This window comes from Euprymna scolopes, chromosome 37, assembly GCF_053919585.1.
Source record: "Euprymna scolopes isolate OS-2025 chromosome 37, ASM5391958v1, whole genome shotgun sequence".
Lineage (NCBI taxonomy): Eukaryota > Metazoa > Mollusca > Cephalopoda > Sepiida > Sepiolidae > Euprymna > Euprymna scolopes.
The window spans coordinates 4,296,030-4,308,297 of record NC_136518.1 but is presented as its reverse complement, the minus strand read 5'-3'; the positions used below and the strand labels follow the sequence as shown (position 1 = coordinate 4,308,297).

Sequence of the window (12,268 nt, the reverse complement as noted above, 5' to 3'; positions counted from 1 at the left end):
AACATAGCTATATCCATATTTTACGTATATATATATACACACACACTTACACATACATATATAATGACACATCTCTATACATACGACCATGTAACTAAGTGCTTTCTTGCTTGCTCTGCTCATTGTTACGGCGTATATTAAAAAAGAAAAAAAAAACAATCGCACGCACTTTTTTTTTTTCTGTTCGAGTGGAGCAGTAGTGCTACTCTCCGCTTGGTGCGCAAAAATAAATAGCAGGTATTTATTTATTTATTTTTTTTTTTTTTCTCTCCCATTCCGAGGAATTCTCGACTCACGCACGACTCCTCCACGGGAAATACATGTTTAAACAACTACGGATTACTTCGCTCCGATGAGGGCATCTTTTCCCCTCATTTCAAACCTGTTTCATCGTCAGGTATCCACGTATTATTATTTTTTTTTTATTCAACCATCGAATAGACAATGCTGACAAGGATATACAAACCAGCGCATATTATTATTAATAATATTGAAGTACACCTTCAGGAAAACGAGGTGAGAATGTATAGCGGCAAGCTTGCTATGTTTTCTGTTTGTTTATTTGTTTGTTTGTTTGTTTGTTTGTTTTTTTCATTATTATTTATGGTGACTGCTCCACTGTTCTCTATATCAGCGATCTTTTGAACCAACACATTTAATGTAAAAAAAAAAAAAAAAAAAAAAAAAAAACATTATTACGTACTTACGTGTCATGTCGAAATTTGTATAAAATCCAAAAAATTACGAAAAATTACCCAGTAGAAAATTGTGCTAGAGACATTAACAAAAAATTACCCACAAGTACATCCTGACATTTTGTGTTTAAAAATAGCGGACCCTTAATTAAAGTCAATTTAAGTGAAGGGAGATAAGTAAGTTTGCCATACAGAATTAGTCGCACAGCTCTTCCACAACAAAAATATATGATCAAACTGGAAAAATCGATAAAATCTATTTTTACTTAAAATTGTTTTCCTGCTGGATCATTTTTCGTTTTTTTTTTAAATTTATTTTTTATTTACATTCATACTAATTTACACATGACATGTAAGTATGTAATAATATTTTCACCTGAAATGCGTTGGTTTGAGAGATCACAGATTTACGCAAGCACCTTATTTATTTATTTTTAAAAATGTAATGATTGTTGCATTTACGTGCATCCATACTTTATCAGCTGGTCACGTTTTTGAACTTCAAAATGTATTCATAAATTCCATCTCATCGCACGCTAGGAAAGACGGAACAGGTTATTTTAGACGACAAGTGCGCGGTGGAAGATTCGTGTTTTCATGTTGATTTTAGAAACACGATCTAACCGTAATACTTGACTTTTGCCCGTATGCTTTAATTAAAAGTTGGGATTGCTTTGTTTTAATATTTTAAACGGCTCCCCAAATAAATTTTGAATGTTCGCATAGTCACGGGGAAATTTGCCGTAACAGCCATATTTTTATTTCCGTATTAACGAAACTACTAGACAAGATAGTATGTGTATGTGTATGTGTATGTGTGTGTGTGTGTTTGTGTTTCTGTGTGGGAGGAGTGTGTGTGTGTGTGTGTGTGTGTGTGTATGTGTGTGTGTGTTTGTGTTTCTGTGTGGGAGGAGTGTGTGTGTGTGTGTGTGTGTGTGTGTGCTTGTATATGTGTGAGAGAGAGAAAGTGCGTGTGTGTTTATGTGTGTGTTTATGTACATGTGTTTTGTGTGTCTGTGTTTGTGTAGGTGTTTTGTGCATGCATATGTGCGTGTTTGTGTGTGTGTCTGCGTGTGTGTGTGTATGTGTTTGTGTAAGTGTGTTTGTGTGTATATGTGTGCGTGTGTGTGTTTTGTGCGTTTTTGGGTTTGTGCCTTGTGTGTGTTTGTAGTAGTGTGTAGGTGTGTTGTATGTGTGCACTGCACGTCTGTGTTTTGTGTATGAGCGTGTGTCTTGTGAGTGTGGGTGTTTGTGTGTGTGTTTATTTAGGTGTGTAAGTGTAGGTGTGTTTGTGTGTGTGTGTGTGTTTCTCGTCCATGTTTTAAACACACATTTTAGGCATCAACTCAAATCTGTATTAATATTTTTTTAAATCTGAAATAAAATAAGGGAAAACTTCATTGAATTTTACAAAAAAAAATCATATTTAAAAAAAAGGCACTTCTGCATGTCAGTGACATATTAGCAACAGAGGCGAGTTATTGACCCCTGTTCTTCGAAACAGAAACGCCGTAGAGCGGCCATTATATTAACCTCCAATATAAACAAGTGTTTACGATAACGAAAAATATATAATAACAAAATGAATAACACAAAAATATAAAAATCGAAACATTCATTGGATTAAAAAAAAAATGTATCAAAATATAATTTTAGTTTGCACGCACTTTTAGAAAAGAAAGAGTTATCGACCCCTGTTCTTTGGTTGACAAGTGACATCCGTCGGCGCGGTTCTTGGAACTAAAATACACACATTCGCCTCATGTCACTGACATGCAGAAGTGCCAAAACATGATCATCTCATTCAAAATTGAACGCACGTTTTTTATACCTTCAGTTCTATTGTTAAACGCAACTACCGAGAAAAGGCTTCATCATCATTACAAATTAAATTATTGGCGAGAGAAACGCAGAGACAAAATATTGTGTCGGTGTGTTTCTCGCGTGTATGTAACGTTAATAAATAAACATTCAATTATTATTATTTTTTTTTTAATTTATTATGAATTGAATATTTATTGAAATAAAAAAAAAAAGTATTTATGGCCTGGCAGACCAAAGTGGGGACTTACAATTAAAAATTTTATTTTAAGGGTATTCGGGTCTGTTTCGATTGAATTTCACATTTAAAATTGTTGTCGGCGATTAGTTCCTTCGTTTTCCAATATTTTGCCTATGAATTCACTAATCGCCATTTTGGATATTGTTGTTTACAAGTAAAAAAGACAATCAGATTTCGTTTTCAATTTTCCAAAATGTAACTTTTTCTTGGGGGTGGGGCGATCAAATCTGCTTCTTTTTTTTTTTTTTTTTTTTTGCTTTTATTTGCAATTTAATAAGAGGGAATCACGTGAAGGAAGGGCCAAGGGGACTACTTGCCGGCGACAATTTGGAATGTGATATTCGTTCGAAACAACCCCGAATACCCATATCAACTTTTTTTTTATTGTAAATAAAGTTATACATTTGGCCTGTCAGGCCACAGATACCTATATAAAAAATTTGGGGTGTGTATTACTGTACACTGTACACATAGATTCGAAAAAGTTGTCAAAAAACAAATATATAACAAATAAATGTTATCAAAGGCAAGATAAATTACTTTCTACCTAACTGGATATGTTTTCAGTGTTTTTATTTAACATGTTTATTCAGCTCGAAAAACATACTATGTTTACCGATGTATTGGAAAATTCAAAATGGCGCCCGACTCTCTCTTTAACACGGTAAGTTTGGGAAAAGGTTCTATAAATATAAAACTAGACAAAATACTGTTAGAAACTCGCTCAATATATATTACCGTGACATAGGTTGACATATATTCGGTGGTTTTTTAATAGTATTTTTCTAGTTTATTATTTATAACACCTTTTCCCAAACTTACCATGTTAAAGAGAGAGTCGGACGCCATTTTAAATTTTCCAATACATCGGTAAGCACTGTATGTTTTTCGAGCTGAATAAACATGTTACATTGAATAAAAACACGAAAAATATATCTAGTTTGGTAGAAAAGTAACTTATCTTGCTTTTGATAACATTTATTTGTTATATATTTGTTTTTTGACAACTTTTTCGAATCTATGTGTACAATAATACAAAACCAAATTTTTTTTTTAAATGACAGAATTTTTTTTAATTTTCTATTTGAAAACATGAGTACTTCTGCAGTTTAAGTTTCCAGACCATTTTTAGATAAGGTTTTCAAGTTAAATTCAACTTTTACGGTATATATTTTTTTTATTAAAATATTGTCAGATGTTTAGCATAGGTCACAAATTTTGCGTGTCCTTAAAAAACAAATACAGGTGCGTTATCAATTTAAAATTTTAATCACGTGTTTGATATATTAGAGAAAATGAAACTAGGCGATGTCAGTAACACGTGGACGTGCAAGGCTGCAAGGGTTCGAGGCTATTTTGCAACCTAAAACACACATCTGCCAACATATTAGGTGAAAGTATGGTACTTCTACACTTTATCGGCGAAACTGGAGACGCCATTTTATTTCGCGCACCTGTCGTTCAAATCCAAGGGAGAAATCAGTATTTTCGGCGGAACATGAAATAACTAAATTAAACTAGATAATGATTTTTCGGTTTCATTTAAATTAATTTGTTGTTAACCCTTCAAAGTTGCTTTAATTTTTTAAAAATGGTTCATTAAAATTATTTATTTGTTAAAAAAAAAAAACTATTTTATAAAAATCCAATGTTGCTTTCATTACAAAATTGTTTTATTAAAATTATATTTTCTTACGCAAACTTTTAAATAAATGTTTTTACAATTATATTTTGATGAATTTTTATACAGTAAATGTTTTGGTTTTAAAATGGCGCTCGCGCCCAGTTTAGACAATTATGAATATGTCATTTTCATTTTCTGTTTTTGATAAAATATATTTATACGTTTCATGAAACACTTTCCTGTTTTCATTAATTAAATCGAAACATTTCCAATTAAACAATTACGGATATATGTTGTCTTTCACTTTGTTTAATTTTTTCATAGTTCTTTCAGAAGTAATTAATATCCTGTTTAATTTTTTTGTTATTTATTTCTAACTTCGGTCATAGTTTAAAATACTGATTTCTCCCTTGGATGTGAATGGCAGGTGCGCGAAATAAAATGGCGCCTCCAGTTTCGGCGGTAAACAGTAGAAGCACCAAATTCTCGGGTCAAATTTTGTAGAAGTACGTTTTATTCGATAAGGTTGTATTGTTGAATGTGACTTCCAAGAAACGGTGCATTTATTTCTGTAGTAACCAAACTATTTGACAAGTTCTCGTGTGTGTGTGTGTGTGTGTGTGTGTGTGTGTGTGTGTGTGTGTGTGTGTATGCGTGTGTGTGTGTGTATGCGTGTGTGTGTGTGTTTGTGTGTGTGTGTGTGTTTATGCGGATGTGTGTGTGTGTTTGTATGTGTGTGTTTATGCGGATGTGTGTGTGTGTTTGTATGCGTGTGTGTGTGTGTTTATGCGGATGTGTGTGTGAGTGTGTGTGTTTGTATGCGTGTGTGTTTGTGTGTTTATGCGGGTGTGTGTGTGTGCGTGTGTGTGTGTGTGTGTTTATGCGGGTGTGGGTGTGTTTGTGTGCGTGTGTGTTTGTGTGTGGGAGGTTGTGTGTGTTTGTATGTTTGTGTGTATTTGCATGATTGTGTGTTTGTATGCGTGTGTGTTTTGTGTGTGTGTGTGTGTGTGTGTTTTATGCGTGTGTGTTTGTATGTGTGTGTGTGTGTGTGTGTGTGCTTGTGTGTGTGTTTGCGTGTGTGTTTATATGTGTGTTTATTAGACAAATATATTTATTGCGATTTAAAATAAAATTCAAAAACTAATTTTTAAAAATTCGGCCGAAACCCCCTAGGAAACAGGTTTTTAAAGGTAGGTTGTGTTTTGGTTGGTCTACCATGGCCAAAAATACCAAAAATTCTATTTACAGGAAAAAAAAAAAAAAACACGACCTGTAAACGTGACTTTTAACGTAAAATTATTCGTTTGCTTTGTTATACGCGACTTAAAAATAAACGATTTTACTTCTACAATATTTTACTTCTAATACAACGTGTGGGCTGACTAATTGATAGAATTATACGTTTGTCTTATTTTTCTATGGAAGGAGCGAAGGGAAATAAAAATGGCAACACCAACAACAAGATAAATGCGCGATTTGACTTTCATTTTCATCCCATTTCTCCGGATTATTTTACGTATTTATGTAAGTTTTGTTACTGTGGAACTGTGTAGATTCATACCCTCTGCCGACCCCTCCCCCCAATGATTTTTTTTTTTCTAAGAAATATTCGGAAAATAAAAGTTAAAAAAAAAAAAAACAAAAAAAAAAAACAATAATTTTAAAGCTTAGAATGAGAAATTAGTTTCGTATATTAACGTAAAATGATCACCTATATCCGAACCGTTAAAATGTTTTAGGACAGCTAACCATTTCTTTTACCGACAATTAAGCGTAAGCGGCTAGGTCGTAAAATCACACGTAATTGCCAATGTCAAGTTTCTTTCCAACTCCTTAAAAAACTTTAAAATGACGACTTTTAAGGTTTTCGATGGTGCTGAAAACGAATACCACATTTAAATTTGGGGCAGATAAGTAGTTTTCATGATATGAAAGTGAAGGATCACTTTCCTATATAAATTTAACGTAAAATGAGCACCCACTTTCTGGCCACCTAATAATTTCTTCATATCATAAAACAAATTTAACTGTGCTATTCGTTTTCAGCCCCTCCGAAAACCGGCGCTGTTTTTTGTTTTTTTATTGTTTTGTTTTTTTACTAAGAGATGCGTTCATTTTTTTTTTTCATAAGTTAGGACGTTAATAATGCTGTCAGTAAGCTTACAGGAGGAGCGGTATACAAAAATATACTCGTTTTTCGGTTTTTTTTAGGTGGGTATTCAATTATAGAACTTGCATAGTTTTTAACAGGTGCTTCTCAGAAACTCAGTTTAATTAACCGTTTTTCCGTAAGTAACGTGCCGACATTAACCATTAAAGCAAAATCGTTAAATATTTCACAAAAATTCTGTTTATATTGTGGGCGGTGGAGGGGTGGGTGATGTGGCCGCCACAACACTATCCGCACTCTCCACCGCCCCCTAATGTAAACAGAATTTTTGTGAAATATTAAACTGCAGAAGCACCTGTTAACAACTGCACAAGTTCTATAATGAAAAAAGAACGAAAAGCCATGGTATGTTTTTGTATACTTACTGACAGCATAATTAGCGTCCTAAATTATGAGATGAAAAAATGAACGAATCTCTTAGTAAAAAGATAAACAAACAAACAGCGCCGGTTTTCGGGAGTGCTGAAAACGAATATCACAGTTAAATTTGTTTTATGATATGAAAAAAATTACTAGGTGGCCAGAAAGTAGGTACTCATTTTACGTTAAATTTATATAGGAAAGTGATCCCCCACTTTTTGAAAAAGTAATTTCTTCATATCATGAAAACTACTTATTTTCCCCAAATTTAAATGTGATATTCGTTTTCAGTACCACCGAAAATTTTTAAAAGTCGTCATTTTAATGTTTTTTGGGGAGTTGGAAAGAAATTAGGCATTGACAAAAAGAAGTACCTCTTCCACCAAAAAAAAAAAAAGAGACTAAAACAGGATTTATCTCCCATAGCAAAAAAAAAAAAATAAATAAATATCGGTTAACTATCCTTAAACACTAGAATGACATTGAAATACGAAAGCTTGTTATATATAATTCTGTTGTTGTTTTTTCTTCTTCTTTCCTCGATGTTTTGGAATGCTTAACTGTTCACACGTAATCACCAAAAAAAAGTAGAAACTCACGAGGGAGAAGGTAATTTACAATAATACTGGTAATTTGGCGATTCAGAAATATAGGCGACCGATGGAGGTCAGGCGCGAACGAACACCCCATAATTTTATTATACCATATTTCTTCAAACTGAAACATAATTATCAAAGTATACATACGCAGATAGATATGAAAAGTTTTTATTAAAGTTTGTGCCTATTTCATTTTTATGGAGGCCAGGCGCGAACGCAGACCCCATAATTTTATGATACCATACCTATTAAAGTTAAAACATACTTATCAAAGTGATTCTTACGTACATCTATATCAAAAACACTTGTAGACGTTTTTTTTTTAATTTTTAATTTTTTTATTTCCATACTTTGTAAACCAGGCGCGAACGCAGACCCCACAATTTTAATGAGCCACTGTTCTGCCAGATCAAACATACCCATTCCTGTGTCTCAATACATCTTCTATCATTGTATGTAATCAGTTTTTAAAAATAGTCAACCATATAGGAGCCTATTCGTGACCACACACACACACACACACACGCACACACACACACACACACACACACACACACATTAAGCTTTTTATTATATATATATATATATATATATATATATATATATATATATATATATATATATAACGGATTCACCTGTCGATTTCGAAATGAAATTCTTTGTTAAGGTCAAGAAACGAAGAAAATTTTTTTAATCAAAATTCCGAATATATATATATATATAAAGACATATATACACACACACACACACACACACACACACACACATATATGTGTGCACAGAAAGAACAGATTATTAACCAGACACACCCAACCCCACCCCACCACCACTACCTTTATCTGCCCAAATTGCACAAGACAAATTGGGTCTAGGATTGGGCGCTATGCTCACCTGAGGACCCACAGAAGCCACAACGGAGGACAGTCTTACTCGGACACGAGTGACCGCCGATGATGATGATATATATATATATATACACACACAAACACACACACACACACACACATATATATATATATATATATATATATATATATATATATATATATATATATATATATATATGTGTGTGTGTGTGTGTGTATATATATATTTTTATCTATTTATTTTTTTTATTACATTTTCAACCCAAACAAGGCACATTGCCACTTTGGTGTAGGGGGCTACTATCAGGGTCAGCAACTACTGGGGCACTATGTAGGGATTTGGGCAGCAAGATGTCGGTTCACGTTGCACTTGAACTTCTGCATGTCAGTACAGTTAGGGAAGCAGGATCCTGGAATGGAATTCCAGGGTCTAGCGGTTCTGGGGAAGAAACTACTGAAGTAGAAAGATCTTTTACATCTAGGGATCTCTACTGTGTGGGGGTGGGATTTAGCTGCCTGTCGGGTTTGTCAAGGGTGTCTGCGTCGTGGGGGCACAAGTGTCTGCAGTTAAACTTTTCTTCTTTTTTTGATCTAACCAAAAGACTTCATTTCACTCTAGAATTATTAATTTTTGCTTTCTTTTTTATTTTTATAAACATTTTATATTTTTTGTTTGCATTTTATGAGCACCGTCATACAATGCAGTTTCATACAATGCAGTTCCATACAATGTAGTTTCATACAATGTAGTTTCATACAATGCAGTTTCATACAATGTTAAAACCAGCAATTTTTTAGCTTTTCTATATGTATAAATTCGCTAACATATTTCTTTGCTCTGAAGGGAAGAAGTTTGCATTCTTTGAAACTCCGCGGAATAAGGATTAATTATCTTTGTTTGAAGTATTCTGTCGAAAAATAATTTTTTCACGTGAATTTTAATTTACGCTTTTCATTTATTCTTCTTATATCTGTATAGCGATACAATTATAAAACTCAAATGACCTTGGAACGGGTGTTGTAATCCAACATCCGGTTTACGATTTCCAGTTGCGCATGTGTACATAAACAAATAATCAACGCGACAATAAAACGTATTGTTTTACTGTGTAAGTTTTCAGCGTCCCAATTTTTTTTCACATTTAAATTATCCAAATAAACAATTGTTAATACTTTCTGCATTTTTTTACCTCGTTCATTTCCATATTACATTTAAGTTATTTTAACGCAATTTTCTTACAATTAAATCTACTTTAACCCGTTGACAACCATAAGAGCATTTTACAACATAGATTTATACACATCCTCCCTTTTTTTAATTTATTCTCCGTTACAAATAAATAATCAACGCGGCAATAAAACGTATTGTTTTACTGTGTGCGTTTTCAGCGTCCCAATTTTTTTTTTTATTTTGTATGTTTTGTTTTTTGTTTTTTGTTTTTTTATCAAAAATAAACAATCATAAACAGAACGACTCATAGAAATCTATCTATATTTTTTTTTCATTTTGATATACTTTCATAAAAATGTTTTTGTTATGTCAAAAAACTATTTACTTTACGTCACAAGTGTCACGCTCATACATTAATTCCATAGCTAATATAACATACTGACCCAACGGGTCACGGGTCGTCTAGTATGTTATTAAAAACAACGGAGAGCTTTCGTTTTTGGCTTTTCTAATAATCTTTCCATTTCATGGTTCGAAATTGATTGCGGTGTTGCTTGTCGTCTTTCAAAGAATAGGTCTTCAGGCGGACTATGTGAATAGTATTGCTAGAAGGGCTGGGAGGTTTTTTATATAGTAGCCAAGGTGAATGCCATACTAGTGGGTAATTCTTACGGCTTTACCTTATCATGTGCTACAAAAAAAAAAAAAAAATGTTCCTGTCTTTCCTCTCTTACTTTCCCTCTCTGTTCTGCTCTAACCAAGTATGCTGACCTGTTCCACAAACCCCAAAATCCTCAACATGAAATATCTCAAAAAAGAAAACACGAATAAACCTAGAACCCCATCCTCCTACGTAGACCCCTACTACCATATCTCCTTCTCCAACATCAGGGGTCTACGTTCTAATCTTCCAGAGGTTGAAACCCAATTACAGGAGACGAAACCTGACATATTCTTTCTAAACAAAACTGAAATAGGGCCGACCACCTCCCTAGATGAGTTCATAATTAACGGATACTCTAACCTAACAGCTAAATCTGACCCCCAAGATCGCCACGGGCATGGAATATGTGCCTGCATTAAAGATGGCTTCCCATGTCGCAGGGATATCTCCAGAGAAGACCCTAATCTACCTTATATGTGCTTCCGGGTTGCACTTGCTTACACCACCGCATTTATATTTGCCCTCTATCGCCCCCACAACAGTGGAGTTACTGTCTTTAAGAGTATATCAGAAAAAATTGACCACATCCTGTCTGCTCATCCCTCGTCTAACATTCACATTTGCGGTGACTTTAATGTCCATAATGTGGAATGGCTGACCCACTCAAATAAGACTGATGAGGAGGGGAGGTTTTGTCATGATTTTGCCATTGCCTATGACCTCACTCAGATTGTTCCGCGAGCCCACCCGTGTGCCCGATAGTACCGGTCAGTTTGCAAGCCTCCTAGACCTTTTTCTATCCACTTCCCCTGAGCTATGCTCATGTTCCGTTCTATCTCCTCTGGGATCCTCCGACCACTGCGTCGTATCAGTTAAGATAAAAATGAAATATAATAAATCTACAGACGTAACTCTCCACCATACTGTATACCAATACTCTATGGCGGACTGGGATAGCTTCCATACATTCATATCTGATCTCCCTCTCCATTCCATGTTTAAAAAGGATGAGTCCTCTATAGTATCAGATCTGACCGAATGGTTACTTGTAGGCGTAGGTCAATTCATACCATCCAAAAAATTCGAACAAAAACCTAACAGCCAGCCATGGTTCTCCCCCGAATGTGCTGCTGCCATTGCACACAGAAATCACTTTTTCCATAGCTACCAACGTAATAGATGCACTGAAACTAAAGCTGCTTTTAGAACCGCCAGCAACCACTGTAAAAGAGTAATAAAAAATGCAAGAGAGCTATATGCGCAATCCGTTAAGTCCAAAGTAGCTGAGCAGCGGCTTGGTTCCCACCAGTTCTGGCAAATAGCAAATAGGATCATGAACAGAAACGTGCGCTCTATCCCAACCATTATCAATGGACCAGAGGTCATCTCGACAGCATCCGACAAGGCCAAACTATTTGCCAAAAACTTTGCGGCAAATTCTACCCTGTGTGACAAAGGCCATCAACTCCCCATATTCCCTCCTATAACAGACAACACGCTATGCAACATACAAATATCTGTGCATGAGGTCGCCAAGCTAATCAAGAACCTTGACTCCAGTAAAGCAACTGGTCCCGACGGTATGCCAATTATAGTGTTAAAAAAATTACAACCAGAACTCTCCCCCATACTTTCCAAACTGTTTAAGTGTTGCCTTAAGGAGAAGTGCTTTCCAACACCCTAGAAAACCTCATCAGTATGCCCTGTATTTAAGAATTCAGGTGATAAGTCATCCCCCTCTCAGTACAGACCAATAAGTCTCCTGTGTGTCATGAGTAAGTTGCTGGAATCCACAATAAATAGAGAAGTAGTCAACCACCTCAGCAGAAATAACCTTCTTAGCGACACGCAATATGGTTTCCGCTCTGCTAGATCTACAGCAGATGTGCTAACGGTTATATCTCATAGGATTAGTGAATCTCTCGACAAAGGCGTCATTTCTAGGGCAATTGCTCTTGACATATCAAAGGCCTTTGATAAGGTTTGGCATAAAGGCCTACTACACAAGATTTCCAGCTACGGTATAACTGGAAATGTTTTCTCTATCATTAAGTCAT

The 12,268-nt window shown here is 34.8% G+C and overlaps 1 protein-coding gene across 1 annotated transcript in view; it reads left to right on the top strand.

Moving 5' to 3' along the window:
* The first annotated feature begins 99 nt into the window (after positions 1 to 99).
* Positions 100 to 12,268, top strand: part of LOC145261042 (axotactin-like) — a 482,064-nt gene continuing 469,895 nt past the window's right edge. The window contains exon 1 of the mRNA XM_080119191.1: positions 100 to 237. The gene's annotated coding sequence lies outside the window, so the exon portion shown is untranslated. The remainder of the gene's footprint in view (positions 238 to 12,268) is intronic.